Source organism: Plectropomus leopardus, chromosome 17, assembly GCF_026936395.1.
Source record: "Plectropomus leopardus strain MGB_pleo_1.0 chromosome 17, ASM2693639v1, whole genome shotgun sequence".
In the NCBI taxonomy this organism is placed as follows: Eukaryota; Metazoa; Chordata; class Actinopteri; order Perciformes; family Serranidae; genus Plectropomus; species Plectropomus leopardus.
The window spans coordinates 25,729,994-25,750,420 of NC_142192.1; the positions used below are offsets into that span (position 1 = coordinate 25,729,994).

The 20,427-nt window shown below is 39.3% G+C and overlaps 1 protein-coding gene across 1 annotated transcript in view; it reads right to left on the minus strand.

The window, feature by feature from the left end:
- epha10 (EPH receptor A10) overlaps positions 1–18,146 on the minus strand; it is a 433,571-nt gene extending 415,425 nt beyond the window's left edge. Inside the window, exon 1 of the mRNA XM_088090045.1 lies at positions 17,794–18,146. The gene's annotated coding sequence lies outside the window, so the exon portion shown is untranslated. The remainder of the gene's footprint in view (positions 1–17,793) is intronic.
- Positions 18,147–20,427: the final 2,281 nt, after the last annotated feature.

Here is a 20,427-nt window from a genome sequence, read left to right on the forward strand (position 1 = left end):
TTTGCACATGAATACAGCAGGTAAAACAGTCAGAAAGTTGATCAAGGAGTTGGAGCAGCGACAAGGCTGTCCAGGGTACTATTTGGTCTGTTTACCTATACTGAAACTCAAGGATAAGTGCTTGCTTACTTCTGTACAATTTCAGATAATTGGAAAGCAGTAGAAGGCACAACATTCTTGCCTTGGCTGGAAAGAGACTGTGTTTAACAAATTTCTTTAAAAGAAATTAATTACCACCAATAGTCAAAATGGACAAAAATGTGTAATATATGTTTTGAAATATTGCTACAGAAACTGCAAAGATGGGGTGACCTCTAGCTCACCAGGCACAGTGTGCACACTATAGGCTGAGTCCTTTGCAGCAGCCAAGGTTTGATTCCAGCCTGTGACCCTTTCCTGCATGTCATTCCTCCCTCTCATTCCCATGTTTCCTGTTCATCTAACTGTTCTATCAATAAAGGCAAAAATGTCCAAAAAGAAACTGCAGAGACTGTAGTTTCTATATATTTGTTGTTAGAGGCATTATGTGGATCTCACAGCCAGGGCTACAGCTAATGATTGTTTTCATTATTAATTAATATGCCCATAATTTTCTCAATTAATCGCTTTGTCAATAAAATGTCTGAAAATGTTGAAAAATGCCCTGTGTAATTTCACAGAGCCTAAGGTGATGTTTTTAAGTGGTATGTTTTATCTGATCAATGTTCTAAAAATCCAAAGTCCAAAGTTATTTTCATGTTTGAAAAAGAAAAGGATCATATTCTGACATTTAAGAAGCGTGACAACAGCAAATGCTTGGCTTTTTTGCTTAAACGATCATTCTAGTGTTAAAGTGATTGCCAATTCACTTTTTTGATAGATTATTAGACTGTCAGTTGCAGTTCTACCAACAGTTGAGATGCAGACACTGACACACTTAAATACAAACAGGAACCACGCAGCAGCCTACATACACTCACCATGACCTTACACACACACACCAGTGTGACAAAAAAACAAAAATATATCATAAAGGAAGTAAAATGTCTCCCTCCTTGGAGGCAGATTGCTGTTAGTTATAATCAAAAGGCCTTTCTTTAGGACCGTACATCCTTGCTTCAAAACCTCCCCCCAAAAAAGTGTGGACTTTTTGAACTCTGACCTCCTGCTTCTCTAAGGAAACCAACCAGAACATTCTCTGTGAAATGAAGTTTCTCTTTAGTGCCATTCTCCCTGCAGCTAGAGGAGAAGAGAGGGGTGAGCAGAAGGAGAGGACAGCGCCGCACTTTGTAGGCCCCCATGGATGTCGCCTTCAAACGCCTTATACCCATTGAGGCAAAAGTGCTGAGAAACATGAGAGACTTTTATTTTTAACACAGCCTTCCCTAATCTAATTACCTCAGCAATTAGACTGTGCTGTCATGAAAATGAACTCGCAGAGGGCAGTGCGTGAGTTGTGACATGCTCTGTTTGCCTTGGCCAGCCCGAAGACAGAAAAAGCGCTTCTGAGAGTTGGCATAAAATTTCATCAGTTTTTCTGCCTGTGGCAAGTGTATGGCCAGTGCCTGTGTCCATGCCAGTGTGTGCGTGTGTGTCAAAAACAGATACTGTGCATACATTCTGTATATCTGTACGTCTGTATGTGTCTTCTCTGTGATTGTGTCTCTTAGCTTCACAGCTAGGCACTATCTCGTTTAGGAGATCATGTGATCCAAAACAAGGCTTTCAGGAGCACGTCCATACCTCCCTGGTGCTGCGAGTCACGTGTTTGGACACCAGCCTGAGCTTGTTGGCAAAAGGTAGAGTCACACACAGACGGAGAGATGAGAGGCAGCACACGGCTTGGTTTAAGTACAGACGGGCATGGACAAACAAGGCAGAGCAGGGTGAGGAGACGGAAGAGGGAACAGAGAAAGAGAGCCGTGAAGACATAGATATATAACTGTTTGACAGGTGCCAATGAGAAGGAGAGAAAATAATTCATACTTTACATCACTTGTCTGTATTTAGAGCTCTGTGTGTGTGTGTGTGTGTGTGTGTGTGTGCACGCGCGCACGCGCACGCATCATTTTACCGCCCAGTCTCCCAGAACACTCTGTCTCACTACAAAGTCAAACCAAAACTGATTTATTATGTATTTCCCTTGACGGGACATAATGGCTGCTGATTAGCATGCACTGGTGGGTGGAGGTCTGGATCACACACATATTGTACACACACACACACATACACACACACAGAAAGTATACACGAGTGAGCATGACTGGTGTGTTATTTGGTTGATATTATCAGTATGCAGTACATTGTTTGATGTAACACTTGTCAAAAACATTTGTCTATGATATGCGTCCATGTTCAAATGGCATCGTAAAATCCACTATCAGATAATAGATGCAACAATAATGTACAACAATATGCACATATCATGTATCTATCCACAACATGAGAAATGCGCACTTAAAGCAAAAGGCATCACTATTCTCAATTGCATCTGCACCAGTTCTTGTGCATCTGTTCTTGGTGAATAAAGTGTTCCTGATTCTTATGACTCTCATCGTTCTCACAAATACGCAGTCGCTTTTCCAACATCTAAAGCCACTGCCACCGACCACACACACACACACACACACACACACACACACACACACACACACACACACACACACACACACACACACACAGTCTGTTTTCTGTCTCCAGTGGTAATTTTCAAGCTGTCAGTCAGAACAGAAGAACCTTGAGATTAATGGAGACAGAGTGTGTGTGTGTGTGTGTGTGTGTGTGTGTGTGTGTGTGTGTGTGTGTGTGTGTGTGTGTGTGTGTGCGCTTGCATGTATGTGTGTATATGGCCACAGCAGTTTCTGAATGACAGTTGATTGATTGATTATAATTGATAAATGTCTAAATGTCTGTACATCTGATTAAGTGCAGTTTCATAGCAATATTACTGACATTGCTAAATGTAAAATACAGCATCCCTCTGGAGCCGTCTTGTGTTTATCCTTGATTTGAACAGCTAATGATGCTACAGACAGTCAGTAAATAAAATATGCAAATCACACCACTGTTGCAAACTGCATGCAGATGCATGAAAAAGGCATCCATGAGTTACATTTCTCTGACACTGGGAGTAAAATACACCAAAGCTGAATAATCTCTTTCATGCTGGCCTGGCAGATGTCCAATCTTGCTCGTACATTATGTATTGTAAATGTTGGGGCAATTTTTCATCAGCACTGAAATCAATTCAACGTGCCTGACTGCACGGCAGTAAAAGGATGTTAAACTTGGATTCTCTTTTGGTCTCCACCATCAAACACGAGCATATACAACAACAACAACAAAAGACTAGACACCAAAATTTACATCCCAGCAATGAATCAATGAGGAAATTCCTTTACCTGCCATAACTAAGGAACAAAAGTACTCTGAAAACAGCACTGTTGGCCTCAATAGTACACTGCGTTTTCTCACATGTTGCTGTACCCCAACCCTGCATGTTGTGGCTGTTTCATATTCATTGAGTCTGTTGTCAGCAGTGTATGACATGAGAAATAGAGGCACAGCATTTCTGAAATATATTCCTTCACCTCATTCACTGCTTCCTCCATCTCTTAATTAAATCAATTTCACCCTCCTTTTCTTTACCTCTGTCTGTCTCCTTCTCTTTCCCTCTTATTCTTTCTATCTCTCTCTCTCTGCCTTTCTCTCATACTCTCAATCTCTCTTGCCCGCTCTCTGCCCTGTGTGACTCCCCGGCTGCAGTTGATTGATGATGAAAGAAATCTCCCAAGGACAGGCGCCTTGTTAAAGACAGGCCAGTATGTTCTGTCGGTGGGAGCAAACGGGAATGGAGGGGGTGAGTTGGGGGATTACAAAGAAAGCAGCACCCTGATATCTTCCCCTGCTCCACTTCTATTTGTTCCCTCCTTACTTCCTCCTCTTTTTCTTCCCTTTCCATTCCTCTTCCTATCTCCTTAAACTCCTGCTTCTTCCTTTGTTTATTAAGGCTGCGCGATTCTTGCTAAAATCTGAATCAATTTTTTTCTGCTAAAGAACTGGGATCATGATCCTCTAACACAATTTTTATTTTTTCAACAAAAACATTTAATTATTGCACTCGTACGCCTTGATACCATCATCAGTGTGTCGATGGCATTAATGTCTGCTTTGCTGTTTTGCTCAGTCCTACACGCGGCTCTATACCCCACCGGAAGCGTCCAAGAGCGTTTTAGAAGCAGAGCATCCTGCTGGTTGATACTGTAGACTTGCTGAGATTGTGCTTATTTTGTCATTTTCACTTGATTTTGTGGTCATTTTTCCTTGATTTTTGTGATTCTACCATGGCTGAGTAGGCTACATACAAACACACACACACACACACACACACACACACACACACACACACACACATATATATAAATATATATATATATATATATATATATTTATACATATGCTTTCCTTTTCTGACTGTTGTAATTATGTTTATTGATGTTTTTGTTGGAACAAAGTAGATAAAACATTTTAGCCGTGTTTCAGTCAAAGAAACATAGATAACTATAAACATAAACCCAGTTATAACAGTCATAATAATTATACAGATGAACAATTAATGATCTACTTTCTGTCTATTTCATGTATAGAGATTGCATGGATGTAAGAAATGAGCTTGTGATCCTTTTTTTTCTTTTAATCGTGCAAGCCTTAGAAAGGAGCACCCTCATATCTCCCCCCGCTCCACTCCTATTTTTTGTTCCTCTAAATTTCCTCCCCTTATTTCTCCCTTTCCCCATCCTATTCCTGTCTCCTTAAACTCCTGCTTCTTCCTTTTTCTCTTCTGTATTTTTCCCCTCTCTCTTCCCATTTTCCTTCTCCTCAACCTCCCCAGCTTCACCACCAAGCCCTTTTTTAGCATCTCCTCAGAGGGAGTGCCTAGCCACCAGAGGGACTGCAAGAAGGGGGTGATAGCTGTCAGGTGGCAGAGGGTGGAAGGGGAGGGACATATGAAGAGGAAAAGAGGGAGCTCTGAGCTCTCTGCTGAGCCCCCTGAGGCCCCTCCGGGGGGGCTGGGGTGTTTTGGACGGGGGGCCATCCTGGAGAGAGACAAGCTGCGGTCTGATTAATGACAGAGAGGCCATCGAATTCATCACTGCCCCACATCAGCCCTGAGAGAACTGCTGTTTGTTGCAAAGACTGGTGGTTTTTCTGCCTCTGGATATGTTTTTTCCTCCTGGTTTCCTAGCAATTAATTTAGAATAATGACTGATGAGGCAAGCAGAGTCAGGATGCATTACGGTAAATATTAGATAAATTAAGAATGAGAACAAATTAGATTCAAGAGGAATATTTCATTGCGACTGGGTATAAAACAATTTGCTGCTTTTCTTTGTCTTAAATGCTAAAAATTTAAATACTTTTGTGTTTTGGTGTTATAGTTGAAATCTTGGGCCTTATGAAATCGTTGGCATTTTTCACATTTTTTAAACAATGTATCTATTAATTTAGAACATAATCACTAGATTAATCAATAATGAATATAGTCACAATAGTTGCAGCTAAGATTGTCAAAAAAATGAAACTCAGATACTAATCGATACTAAAAAATTAGTTTTGGATATTATAATCATTTCCAAAAGTATCTACTGTATACCAGCAGCGTCTTCTCCGCCTCCTAATTGTCACAGAACTACACAGCAGCTGAAGACAGGCGGGCTCACAGCCCCTCCCCTCATTAGCAGCTGAATACGTTAGTTGTCGTGCACAACACCGCCAGCTTGGCTGTGTCGCCATCTGACACCAGGAATTTCGAGAGGTTAGTAAAACTCCCATTTCACCGTCATTGACGTATTAAACATCTATCATAAACGTTAACCTGACCAGCAGCAAACATGTTAGCTGTTTTAATATTAGCCGTAATGCTATGCTATGTTATGCTATGATTAAGCTAGCGGCTAACAGCGGATAATAAAACATCTAACCTTAATTGGTGAGCTATGCAGCCAACCTTATGAGTCCTGTCATCTATAATGTTAATCTCTATTGTTAATTGAACAAGTTAACACAATTATTTGTGTCTGAAAAGTATGGTGTTTCCCTTAAAGTCTACACAACTGTCTACGCAACTACACAGAGACATTCACAGCTGACCGTGCCAGCTCTATTTGATCAGCAAGGTAAATACGGTGCCAAGTCACCACAAGCACAGAAAATAAACAGGGCTGTAGTGGAGCACATATGCATGTCATTGATGCTGGGATTTTTTGTGTACCAGCTAAGACAAACTAAAAATATCGTTGTCATTGATGTCATTATTTGTATTGTTCAAAAATATATAGAATTTTTGTTTCATAATTTTTTCCCCGTCATATTGGAAGAGGTATCAACTAGCATGTATGCTTTTGGGTATAGGTATAGAGGTAGAAATTCTAGTATTGTGACTAGGGGTTGACCGACATTGTTTTTTCAGGGCCCATACCAATTCCGATTATTAATAGTTAATGTGACCAATAACCAATATTTGTAACCAATATACATTTACAATAAAAATGAAAATCTTACTGTCAATATTTAAAATTTGAAATATAACAAACTCCAACACAAAACTTTTTTTATATGCTTTTAGCAGATATTTAACATCATATATAGCAACTTTTTTTTCAATTCAAGTGAAAATTTAAATTAAAAAATAAATAAATAGAAACTCCCTGAGGTTATACAAAGTAAAAGTTCCTCCCATGCTGACACTTTCTTTGTACTTTTTAATTAATTTTATTGGCGAGCATTAAAATAAAATGCAGATACAGATAATCTGCAAAATGCCAAATATTGGCCACAATAATCGACCAGGCAGATAATCTGTTCGAACCCTAATCATGACAACCCTTGTTTCAGCCCTATGTAAGAATACGCATGGAAAAAATTACTCTTGAAAGCATGGAAGACAGGGCAAAAACAAAAAGGCAGCAAGATGTTATTTCTGTCAAGGCTGTTGGATTCTCAAAAAATATAACTTAATTTGCAAGCAGGGCTTTGTCCAACCATATTTCGGGGATTCTCCAAATATGTTACACTTCAAGGAAGAATAAAAAAAAACGACTACTGAGTACGACGCTATGAACACCTGAACAAATTGTGATAAATTGATGCTCTCCATAGTTAAATCAGACAGCTTGTTGTGAAATCCATGAGCTGCTAGGTGGAATTGTAAATGAATGTAAATAGCATTGTTTTAATTTACAAGCAGAACTTATTGAGCCTCTGAGTGCCTGATTAAACCTACAGCATGCAGTATACATGGTCCTGCAAGGCAGATCATTACTTTGATGTCCTTTTTCACAACCACACACACATACTCACATACACACAGAGTGAGCAAGGTTTCTTAATCTCAAACGCTCATTACAGCACTCCGAAGCTGATCAAAACCAAAATCCCTTTGATTCAGGAGGAGACACACTGTGCCTCTCTCCCATCTCAGAGATGTTTCTAAACATTTCATTAATTTCTGAACTGTGGCTGAGATCATATCTTTTAATCCCAAAACAACACACACCACTGAAGTTACGGTATATCCAAACTCATGTACACACATAAAAACGGACTCATTAAAGATTTTAAAGGCACATTGCATTCAGTTAAGCATACTTCCAGGTCTTGAATCTGTTCAGCTGAGTGTCTTCCCCTCTACTGCAAACACTGCCACTGACTAGTCACTCTCTCTCTTCTTCCTCTCCACTTCCTCTCCTTCCTCTTCTTCCTCTTCTTCCTCCTATGCTGTCCTCCTTTTCTCTACTTCCTCTCCTCCTTTCCCCAGGCTTTCTGCAGACTCATACAACATTTATGACTGTCTGGAACATACGCTTGCAGCAGGAAACTGAAGGGCATATCTTCGTATCCTAAAACCAATACTAACACTGTCTAACAGCTCAGCTGGTATCTGACGGAGAGAATCCCTGGTATGTTTCTTTTTACACCGGACAGCACTACACCAACTCTCTTGTGGCATCGCCCTGCTTAAAATTTTTGCTGGAGCATGCAGTCTAGAGTCTGAGACAAATTCCTCCACAGTGGCATCAAACTAATCTAGTCCATCTTTGCTCCCATGTGAATGTAAAACAGAATACGCCTTGTCTGCTGTGTATCACAAATGTAGCACAGTGTTCGTGATGGAGGGTGGAGCAACAGTGCAGCAGTGGCAGCACTGCGATAAGCTTGTAAAAAGTGGTACCTCTGGGACAGCTTCATCCATCCAGATAAATACACTTCACTTTTTATTTGTTTCCTCCATTCTTTTTTTTTCATTTTTGTCATGGTTGAGGTTTCTAAGCATCACATTTACAAACTTTTACTCCTGGGATCTGTCTAATGTAATCTGCTACTACTGACAACCACAGCGACCTCACTGCTTTGCTCAAAGGCGCTATGATGGTGGTTGCTGAGTCACTTCAGTTAGAGATTTGCACCAACAACTTTCCTGTCACAAGCCATTTCTCTGTCATCATGGCTTTTTCTGCTTGACTTGCACCTTTCTCAGTAGCAGCCACAGAAATAAAATGAGAGTATAACAGACATTGAAGTGTTTACTTTGGCATTTGACTGGTACAAAAGGAAATGGCGATTATTCGTTGCCATGGTGAAAACAAACGCCAGAGGGACTGTAAAGTGTGTCACATTCACTAGGTCGAGAACTCCATTTTGGCCTATTCTTACACCTATTTTCCTTAATATAAAGATAAATACAACTGTAAAACTATCAAAGTTTCGGTCTTTCACAGAATTTAGACTTAGCTTGTTAATTCATTGTAAAATGCACGTCATTCAAACTTAAAATAAAACTCACCAAAACCATCTCAGTTTATCTTGTTTGTCATGTAGTTAATTAGTCCACTGTTCTAACAATCACCAACTCTGGTTTGGTTAAAATAAATCCCTGATTCATCAAGTTACATGCAGAAATATGCTGATCTGCACAGTCTTTTAGCCAACTATCAGCTCTCCACTGAGCAGCAGTTCTAACTTGCTTTTTGGAAGCTGCAGTTTCAGTTTACATGTTTCAGCAAGCATGTAGTTAACGGAAACAAAAGCAGCTAGATGAGCAGAAGACAAACACGCACACAACTTGCTCTGTCTCTTTTGTGGTGCAGGATATCCAATCCTCCGAAGATAAAATTTCAAAGAAAAAGTGAATTCCCATTCACACTTATCCTGTCTGCACTTATTTATAAATATATGTCCATGTTTTGCTCACATGTACCATTTCTGGATTATGTCTTGTCATTTTGTTTATACAGAGGTTTAAATGAAAGTCGAAAATCCTAATATTTCAATCCTGGTTGGTTATGTAACACCTGTGTTCACTTGTGACCTTCAGCTGCTATTCTGTCAAAAATACAACAGGGGAAAAGCAACTTGTATCAGTTTAAACCGCACCCCAATCAGCCATAGTCTGTGGGGATACATTGCATCATCTTGTTTTAAAAAAACATATGAAGACAGCCAAAAACAACTATACCCTCTTTTCAAAATGCTCAGTACTTGCTTTTGCCATTCACTTCACGTCCACTGCATGCATGTATTGTTTTCTGGGGATCCCTTTTGCATGGATGTGCAATCTGAATCCCACGCGGGAAAAGACGAGAAAAACTACTGCACAGGGAGGCAATTATAGAATGCAAATACATCGAATGGCTGTTCCTATGCCCTCTATAGGATCAAAAATGGGGCTTGCTCGAAGGAAAATCAAAAGAAATATCCCTGAAAAGAATACAAAGCTACTGTACCTCTGAGGAACCATAACGAGCGATAATGACACACAGAAAAAATAAATCACCTCATGAGCATCAAGTTGTGTGAGAGAGCAGTGCAGCAGCTCAGTGCAGTAGTCAAGAAAGATTGAAGCAAGTAACTACAATGGGCGAGTTTTACAACGGCCATTTTATTGGACCTCGCACTCTTTTTATGTGGTGCTGAGCAATAATAGACCGCCACTGAAGTCCTAAGCGGGCGCACTTTAAGGAGATTCAACCAGTTCATATTTCAGACATTCTTTGATTTCACGCCTTTACCCATTACTTTCAATCATCTGCGTTAATAATAAAATAGGTGGTTTTCTTTTGTTGCTAATCTATCTTATTTGCTATTCAGCCACTTAAGGCCATTTCACTAGAACTCATATTAGAATACTGGGCCCAGTGGGCATTAATATTGAATGAAGTGGGAATATAATAATATGAGTTCCCCTAACTGGAGGCAAACCACTCTCAGTGCCTTTCTCACTGGCTCTGCAGCAATATGTATGGAGGAATATTAATTACTGTCGAAGCATTATGGTTATTATCATGATTTCACATTATGCACCTTCTAGGCGTGATCGGTGGTGGGATGCTAAATAGGTACAAGACACTTAAGATGATGAGGAGGAGGGGAAGAGGGTAAAATAAGAAACACAGCTTTCTAAGACCAGTAAATTTTGCCCTACTCTTTTGATTCTCTTTTCTTTTTAATAATAGTGGGTTACAGTGTGAAAGGACTAAGTACATTTACCCAAGTGTTGTACTTCACTACACTACAAATTCGAGGTATGCTACTTTATACCTCTCCTTCACTACAGCACAGGTAAATATTGTACTTTTTACTCAACTACATTTATCTGACAGCATTGGTTACTTTTCTGATTAAAGTTTTCCATGCCCCTCCAGTCCAGTGAAAAACATTTTTCTCCTGATTTATTGATGCTGAGTGTTAGTGATACTGGGAAATGCATCATCCCAAAGCTGAAAACAGGGCTGGGGTTCTCCCAAGACAGCCACGCTACAAACACAATCAACTCATCTCATAGAATATGGTGCACTGCAAAATATGCAAAATACACAATAATGCAGCTGCAGGAAGATCCATCCAGAAACATTAAATACCATAAGAAAACACTGACAGGGAATATTTTCCTGCACATTGAAACTTCCACTGTGCTGATCTAGGGTATTTCAGCCATGTTCCACATCATACACACAGACAGTCTTTGCATTAAGCGCAAAATTCTCCTCTGTGGTACTCCACATGTGCCAATGATGACTGACTCAAGGACCAAGCTAATTATAGAGCATCACCGCAGCAACAGTGGACAGCGAGGGTCAATCAAAGGATTGAAAATGATGGTCATACGACGCTGTATGCCACACAGTGTGCCGATTCAATGAAATATGGAACATGGTCAGTATGTTGAAGTGGGCTTATTTCAGCAGCCTGACCATTTACCTGATTCAACCATGACATTAACCTTGCAGACCCCCCACACCCCTCCATTTCAAAAACTCCTCTGTTTTACAGGAACCACAGAAATGACCTATTTTGGGTTTTAACATTTCCGCCAAAAGATAACCAGTTTGCACCTATGAAAGATGGTTATTTTTTGGTGGTATTCCCCTCTCATCTATTTGTTCCACATCCTCTCTTGCATCTCTTTTCGCCCGCTTTCTATCCTGCATTTTGGTAACTTTGCTCTTTCCTCCTCAACCTCTACCTGCTTCCCATTCTCTATCTACCTCTCTCTCCCCCTCCCTCTCTCCCTCCCTCCCACAGGCACAGTGGATCAGAGGATTTTAGGTGATAAATACCCTGGACCAAGGGCTCACCAGCCACCGATTCCTGCCACTTTACTGTGTCACATTGTGGCCGAGGTCTCATTAAAAAGGCATTAGCCTCCTCTTGGTCCCATGATGGAGGCCGTGTGTGGCTCAGTCACTGCCGCAGGGATCTATTTAAAAGTGGCGGCAGGAATGGATAAGGAAGAGGGAGATAGGGGAAACAGAGAGAGACAGAGAGAGATGGCCATGTAATGGAAGGGAAGATTTGGCTGGAGAGAGCAAGTGAGAGAGAGTGAGAGGCATCAATTTCATGTCTGAGGATGAACCAGGGTCCTGGAGTCTAAGGAGGCGAAGGAGGAGGAAGCAAAGATAACTAGCTGGAGCGAAGACCACTTACTTGTCCCCCGTGAGTTCATGTGCTTTCAGAATTTAATTGATACCGGCCAATTAAAGCCGCTCAGGTTTCACCTTGAGGGGGTCAGGAGAGGTGGAGTCAAGGGTTGGGAACAGGATGAGGGGGCTGCTGGGGGGATGAGGAAATGGAGAGGAGCAAGGTGAAGAGGGGAGGTGCAGAGTGCAGCATGAAAACACGAGAGTAAGCGTTTGCAGCACATCATTAGTAAATAAGTAGTGTGGAGGTGATAAGGGAAAAGAGGAAAACATGGGGGAAGGAGGGAGGAAGGATGGGAGGAGGAGGAAGAGGTTGATATATAAGAGGAATGTTGTTTGGGGGCGGGGGGTGGGATAAAGGATGAAGAGCAAGTACCATTGAGAATTTGTTACAGCAGCATTTGAAGTCTTAGTAAACAGATCAGAAATACTTAACTTGCTTTGTATGAGAGCCACCTTTGCAAAATGACAGGAGGCCAGGGGCTAGTAATCAGCCCCATACGTTTCTAGGATTTTAAGACGTTACTAGGATTTTACAACAGGATTTTTCTAGGATTTTTCTAGGTTTTGGGGACATTTCTAGGATTTTAGGACATTAGGGGCTTAGCTAGTACCTCTGCTAGGGGGTGACGGGGATCCTCCACTGGCAATTTCTTGATAAACAAGCTCTATTTTGATGCTCTTCTGTGCACTCTGGAACCGTATGTATGCTAAAAGTACAAAAACAGCTCCCTGTGTAAATCACTTTATTGTTATTGTGAATTAAAAAATGGTTGGGGGGCCACCTGACACCCTAGTGGGCGCTAGATTTGGTACACGGGCTGTAGGTCAAGTGTCACTGCAACAGATGATATGTGAAGTGTGTGGGCTGAATCTAAAAGACTTCCTGAATCTCAACAAAAGACTGCCACAAGAAAGATATCATCGGAGAAGAGATCGATATTGAGCAATTTGTCAGTGCTCTTTAGTGTCAAGGAAAATTGACTGTGCATCAAAAAATAGATACACAAAGCAATATTCTAATGCTTCAACTGAATGTCAATAAACCACCAGAGGCACCACGTACATGGGAGTGATGCTGTGTACAACGTTTCAAGAAAATTGTGGACCCAGTTTGTTCACCACAATTAGCAGACCATATCAATAACAATGACCCCAACCCACATACTGTATAAAGATAATGGACACTTATGACGTCACCCACTGATTTATGGACTTCCATGTTGGACTTTTGGAGACAGAAGTGACCATATTTGTATGAGAGGCTGAAACTAGGGACGAGAGAAGGGTGTATCTCGCTTAGAGCTTGCATGGTGGCATTATCTGCAGACAGCCTGTTATTTTAAGTGGCCACACCCTTATTTACACATACTTTAAGCCTTAATAAAATCTAAATCAATGAATTATATAAAAATGTACCTCCCTAGAGTTCTCATAATTGTTCAAATTAGCAATAAATTCTAAAACAGTTTTTTGTATCAGGCTGTAATATTTATTTCTGCTGTAAAGTTAGGCATTTTCACATCAGTGTCTCTGGGAATTTACTCACTTTTGAAACCAGCTTCAAGTGGGCCTTCAAGGTACTGTAGTTTTTAGCACTTCCCCATTAGCTTAATTTTTCAGCATCTGGTTGTGGCTTGCCAGAGCCTTAACTCTAAATCTGCAGTAGCTGTTTTTTTAGCTACCTGGGGGCAGCTGAAACAAAGTGTGAATACAGCATTTACACACAATTTTTTTAAGTTGATAAACTGAACTTGTTCAAAAACAGTTGTGTATTTATATATTCAGTAGTTGTGGAGCAACACTAGCATTAATTTGCATTTTAGCTTTTTTTGGTCTCTATCAACTTCTGAAAGATCTGTTTTCATCAGCTGGACAGAAACATAACTCCATAAATTTTCTTTATCAACTATCAACTTTTCTATATGAACTTCAAATTTGATAATATATCAGTGTTGTGTTTACAGCTTGTTTCATCTGCCCCAAAGTGGATGAAAAAAATCAGTTTCTGCAAGTGCAAGGAGCATGTAGGCTAAGCATGAGGAAGACTGGGATTCAGTTTACATATAATTTGTCTAATAATTTGTCTTTTATTCTGTTTTCTTTTTATATTGTCTGTATTGATGATTATCTGTTTATTTAAAAAAGCATGTATTTTTATTTGCTGTTTTATGTTGTGCAGCCTTATGCACTTATCTAACTGTGAAGCACTTTGGAGCTGCTGTCCTATACCAATAAACTCTATTTTTATTAAAATGTCTTACTAGTAGTCATGCTGGACATCTTTCCTTCACCACTAACAAGTAGTTTGACTTTAATCTGATTTGACCTAATCAAACTACAACTTACACTCAGAAATTTCCATTTCAGCCCTTTGAGAGGGCACTGACTTCTAGAGTTAAGATACAGAAATCGAGACAATATAGAAATTGCATAAACGTTGTGTCTGAGAGATGTACTGATAAAGTTTTAAAAAAGCATAAAATATCTTGACAGGCAGATAAGTAGATACATATGTCCTCAGGTGGGCTGCAAGTGAGACAGAAAGACAAGCTGACAAGCTGCCTTCTTATTTATCAACAGTACAGATTCGAATGCAGCTGCCCTCTGCCCTCTTTACTGTGATGGAAGGATGAAGAATAAATGAGCAGAGAGCTGTCACCTCCACCACCTATGTGTTCATCCATCCACTGACAGGCCGAAGAAGTGAGATGGCGAGTGTATAGGAAGCTCAATGAAAGAGGATGGGAGGTCAAGCAGGCAAGTGTTACCCAGGTGCAGAGGAATGTATTAGCTAATAAGGATTTCTGGGTAAAATAGCCACAGACAGACAGTAAGTTTTTCAATGGGAAGTCAAGGCACAGGAGAGGAGTTTGTCCAGAAGCCAGACAGACAGAGCTCAGAGAGAGAGGACAGGCACTGCAGAGGAAGGAGGAAGCTCTTGCACTGATGCTGATCAAAAAGCCGAGGTCAAAAAGGGCAGGCAGGACTCAGGTGGAAGGAAGTGGATTAGCCATTGTGATGTTTTTTAGTACAGTTTTCTTTTTGAGTACAGTAACAGACAGACAGTCGGCTGTCAGAGGTTATTTCACAGGAAATAAAGTCTTTGTTCAGGTAAAGATGGAGAGTCTGGACTGAGACAGGTTGTGCAGGCTATGAGACTGCAGTTTGACCGATGAGAGGCATGCTGTGAATCAGTATGTTTACATGATGTTAGAAAAAGTCAAATTATTGTCTTAGCCCGACTAAAACTGGACTTTTGAAATAGATGTTAACACATTAGTCTGACTGAAATCATACTTAATCGAATTTATCACAGTCAGACGAACACATCCTGATAATGCAGTTCAGAATCTAGCTTCTCTTTCATATACAGCATACACCTCAGTCAGGACTTGTATTTTAAGTGTACACTATATTTAACTATTTCCTCTGCTTTACAGTACACAAGCAAATCTGCAGTTCGGTGGAGTAAAAACAATGTTTTTCTCAATGAAGTCTGGTGTTTTTGATATAACAGGTTCAAATCCCTGTCTGTAAGGGCTGTCTGCCAGCGAGGTAAAGCAGTGAAAATATTCTAAATATTCATATTGATTTTTAGGTGAGCCTTTTTAGTTTGCTCAAAACTAATCAGTTAAGGTAGTTTAGTCAGCACCATTCGATTCTGTGTACATGACGCAGCGGTTTTCTATTCAGGAGTTATTGTAAATAAACATCGTGATTCAGTCTATAAGAGTCGGACATACTTCCATCAATGAAATGATTCTCCACCAGTGCTGGTATGCTCGGACAAGGACTGTAGTCCAACTAAATGGCCTAATCAAGCTATTACCGTAGCTCAGCTTAACTGTGCATGCATTCAGCATGTAAACGGACGGAGTGATTCAGAGGACAGACGGGCAGCAAAGTGGAAGGAATGATACAACACTGCAGTCCAACATACAAACCGGGAGTTGTTTTCTTATGAAGCAAATCAATATACTGAGGAGAAAAAACTTTGTCTTTTATTTTTCCCCTCTAAGGCCTTTCTGTTCTGCAGTTTGTTTAGCTTGTTCTTAATGTCGTATGTATTATCTTGTTTTGTTTTTGGACAAATTAATGAGACTTCAAACATTTGGTGCCTATTGTTTTTCCTGATATGGTCATAAAAGAGGCAAAATCAGAGATGAGACAGTTTATTCTTCTGTATCCATGAACAGTGGAAATCCCTTGAGAAGACTATTTCAAATCACATCTGTTGTTTACAGAGCGGCATTAGTATAATGAAGTAAAAGTTCTATTATTGTTTAAAAAATGTAACTATAGCTTTGAATTTTCACACAACTTTCACAATCTGTCATGGCTTCTGAGAGCAACTCATTATCACTTTATTGTATCTCAAACTGACTCATAGTTTTGTTTCTGAATCATTGTTTGAACTTAAAATATGGTGCTATTCTTTATGCTAAAGATGTTGAAGCCTAGTAGTGCCAAGCAGTGAAACTTAACTCTTGAATGATGTATACAACACAGGAGATTTAGACTCCTTTGCAAGATTATATGATGAAAAAAGAGGTGAAACAGCAGTGAGCTTGTCCAATTTAAAGCTCAGGGGTCACACTAGGTCCAGAAAATGTAGCTATGACTCTTCATCATAATTTCAGCAGTTGCATTTTTGAGTCAAAAAATCCGGAGAAGCCAAGTAGGCTAAGACACGTCATCTACAACAGCATAACATTGGTTGTGTGGTTCTGGCAAAAATAAGTCATCAAATACAGATTTGGAGGACAATATTACTGTACTGTAATGCAACAAATCACAAAAATATAAATACGTGAGTTTGAGAGATTTTTATGACAGCTCAGTTGACTGAGAATTGGCCACATATCACCTACCATGGAATGTATGTATATAGCCATACAGACAGACAAACAGATAGATAGATAGATAGATAGATAGATAGATAGATAGATAGATAGATAGATAGATAGATAGATAGATAGATATTCATTCTTGATTAAAAACATATGTTCACAGTATGAAGTCATATATCAAATACAGGAGTAAAAGTTAGCTAGTTAGTTAGTTAGTTTTCATTTCAAAGCATGTCATCTTCCAGTTTTGGAGGATGAAGTATGTATACAAAATAAATCAAGTAACAAAATAATATATGACCAATATTGTTGTTGTACAGTGAAAATACATTTTACAAATTTTACAACTCTACAATTTACCTCAATAAAGAGCTTGTTTTTTCATCTCCCATGCTTTCTCCAGATAATAAGGCTAATCTTAATGTTTCATACTTAATTAACCACCTTCATCTTGTGCATAACCCATGTACACCAAAGCAATGTCTGTTTTAATGTCACTAAACAAACACTTGCGCACTTCTTAAAGGGCAGTAGAAAACAAAATGACACTCGTTGGCTGTATCAGCCAAACAACACGCGACAAATCCGCATTTCTTCTTAAAACATATACTGTCCAGCTTCAACCATCAAATACCAGATCTTAGCTGGGCACATAGGGAACTTTGCTTTTTAGTTAGATTATGAAAAACTTCTCAAGAAACTTGCAGACCTTCTCCACAGCCTCCATACACAGTCAACTGGTGACTGAGCCACAAACTAAAGCAAAACTTGAGATAATATAATATTCAAAACAACCTCAGCAGGCTCTGCCCCTTCTGCCGGCGTCCGTGTATTCAGCAACAACAAAACAACAGCTTAAATGTCCAGCCAAAGACAGCATAAGCACAAAAGCACAAAATATACCCTTAAATATATAATTATAACCAATGCAGGACATTAAACCAGCTTGTAGACGGACAGACAGGCAAGGGACGTACTTGACTTACTTCATTTGTCACAGCTCATTCTCCTTTCCTTTTTGGAGGAACTGGTCCATGTCCGTTTAAATGTCCCGTTGAACTTGTTATTATAACTTAACTTTGCTGGCAGTCCTCCTCTTCATTGCTTTGTGTGGCTCGCTAGCTAACTAGTCTAACAGCAGTCCGTTAGCCGTTAACAACACGGTAAAAACGAACGTTAGCTAGCTAATTTTCAACGGTTGTTAAACTTAACCGACGTTAAAATAACTTTTTGGCAGTGAAAATTTCCCACAGTTCACTTGCAGATATCTTTTTCCACAGATATATCCACTGGCTGTGTCGAAATGTAATGGCGGCGACCATATCTGACCGTTCAAACGGTGTTTGTTTGTTTTTTTTATCAGCTTTACCTGGCGCTCCCGCCCAAACTCATTCTGATTGGTTTGAGTGAAGAAGCGCAATATCACTTTTGACTACACAGGCTGCCGTACATATACCAGAAGTTGTAGTCCATAGACATATGGTTGTAGTCCAGGGAGCGGTGCTCCACGGTTGATGCTAGAATCATGGAATGGATCGTCCGGAGGGAGCTTTTGATGACGTGCAGGAGTTTTTATTTGTTCCATTAATTCAAAATAAATAAATAAATAAAATGTATATAATTATAATGATACATTCATATAGAATTCCTTTTTTAAAAAAAGTACAAAATATTTCAAAATAAAAACAGATAAATTACTTTTGAGTAAAATCTATATTGTCACTATAAATATTACAACAAAAAGTAAAACAAGTTATAAAAACAAATAAATCTGCATCTATGTGCATCAATATGGACATGCATCCATCCACATCCATATATATATATATATATAGAGAGAGAGAGAGAGACATATAGAGAGACAGAGAGTGATGTACTGTACACATATATAGCACACATATGCATATAAATATTTATACATTTACAAAAAACAACATTAGGACCCTATGAAAATTGCTATTATAAAAAATGCATGTTTAATATATTATCTATTATCAAAATATTATCTAAACGTAAATACAAATCTAGATGATCATATCTCAACAGGACGGTTATTCCAGTATACTGCTGGGTATCTTAATCTAAAATACTATACTATCTATATATCTAAATCTGGATATTTGCAGATCCAGATTACTAATCTGGATCCAGATTCAGATCCAGATAACTAATCTGGATCTGCAAAGTAACCAATTACTAACGTGATTAAAAATGTTGTTCAATGTTCAAATTGTTGTGGAGTAGAAGTATAAAGTAGTTCTAAATGGATATACTCAAGTAAAGTACAAGTACTCCAAAATTCCAATTATGCACAGTAAGTGAGTAAATGTACTTACTGTAGTTACATTCCACTGCTGCTTGTAGGGGTGCTGACTCAACTTTGTGATATTTTTTAAAGGTGCAGTTTGCAGTCCTATTGAATTGTACTGTGCTTTTTTTATGACTGTTTTATATGATGACCCCCAAATATATTAAACAACAAAGCAGAGGGCTTATTAGCTTACCACAAGACACTGGTGTATGTTTTAATCAGCTTCAGGTCCCACAGGAACTCGAAATGTAAAAATAGACAAAAAATGTATAATTAAATAAAGTTACAAACTTTAAAACTTTGGCATAACTTACTCTTATTTAGGTGAAACATCATGTTAATCTTCTGCAGTAAACTTTGGACAGTAAGAGAACAGGATAGAAACTTTCAGCATGTGGAGGAAGTTGCTGAAATAGCTGGACAGTAATGAGACGACAGGAACGCAGACATTTTGCTGACGCCTGTAAAATTCTGCAATCCAATTAATAATAAAATTCCCCCACATCCCTCCGTACACCCCCTCGCCTCCCTCTTATTGTGAAACTGTATTTAATTCATGCTCTGAGGGCGTTGAGTTCCCATGAGGAATCCCTTAAAACACCCCGCCCAAAAGAAAAGGTCAAAGAAAGCTGAAAGGCCATCACCCCTCAACCTTATTCACTCACAGATGATTTACTTCCTGTGTTTGTGTGTCGGCACGATTCCAGGGAGATTAGTGAGGTGAACTGGGACAAGGGAAAAGATTGTGACAACAGGGTCAGGTTGGTCGTTCACTAAAATAATAAATGGCCTGGCGTCTGAGAGGGACCCTCATACTGGGGTTAATGATATGAGGCATTGATGGAAATTACATAGAAGTGCATACCTGAATGTATGCATGAAGGTGTCTCAATACACTTGAGTTGACTTCCTGTGTTGGTTGATTGAATACATTTTCAGATTTTTTGGGAAATTTGGAATTACTTATTTGTTTAATTTTTGGTGTCATTGGTAGTCTTCATGTCTTCTTATATGCAGGCTGCATTTGGGGGAAACAGATGCACATAAAGATGCCTGCAGAGTACAAAAAACAAAACTTCCATATGTCTTCATTTCAGTATGCCATTTTTGTATAATTAGCTATAGCTTTGTAATGTAGCTTTCCAATAAAAAATACTTTATAATATTGCTAATGGTTGTATCAACACTGAAAACACACCAAGCAGCACAGAAATGTGGTTTGCCGCAATAATTATATTTTTCTGTGGCTGGGTGTGTGTTCATGTGTTTCACATGGTAAGAAACTCTTTGCAACATAGGCAAACATGTC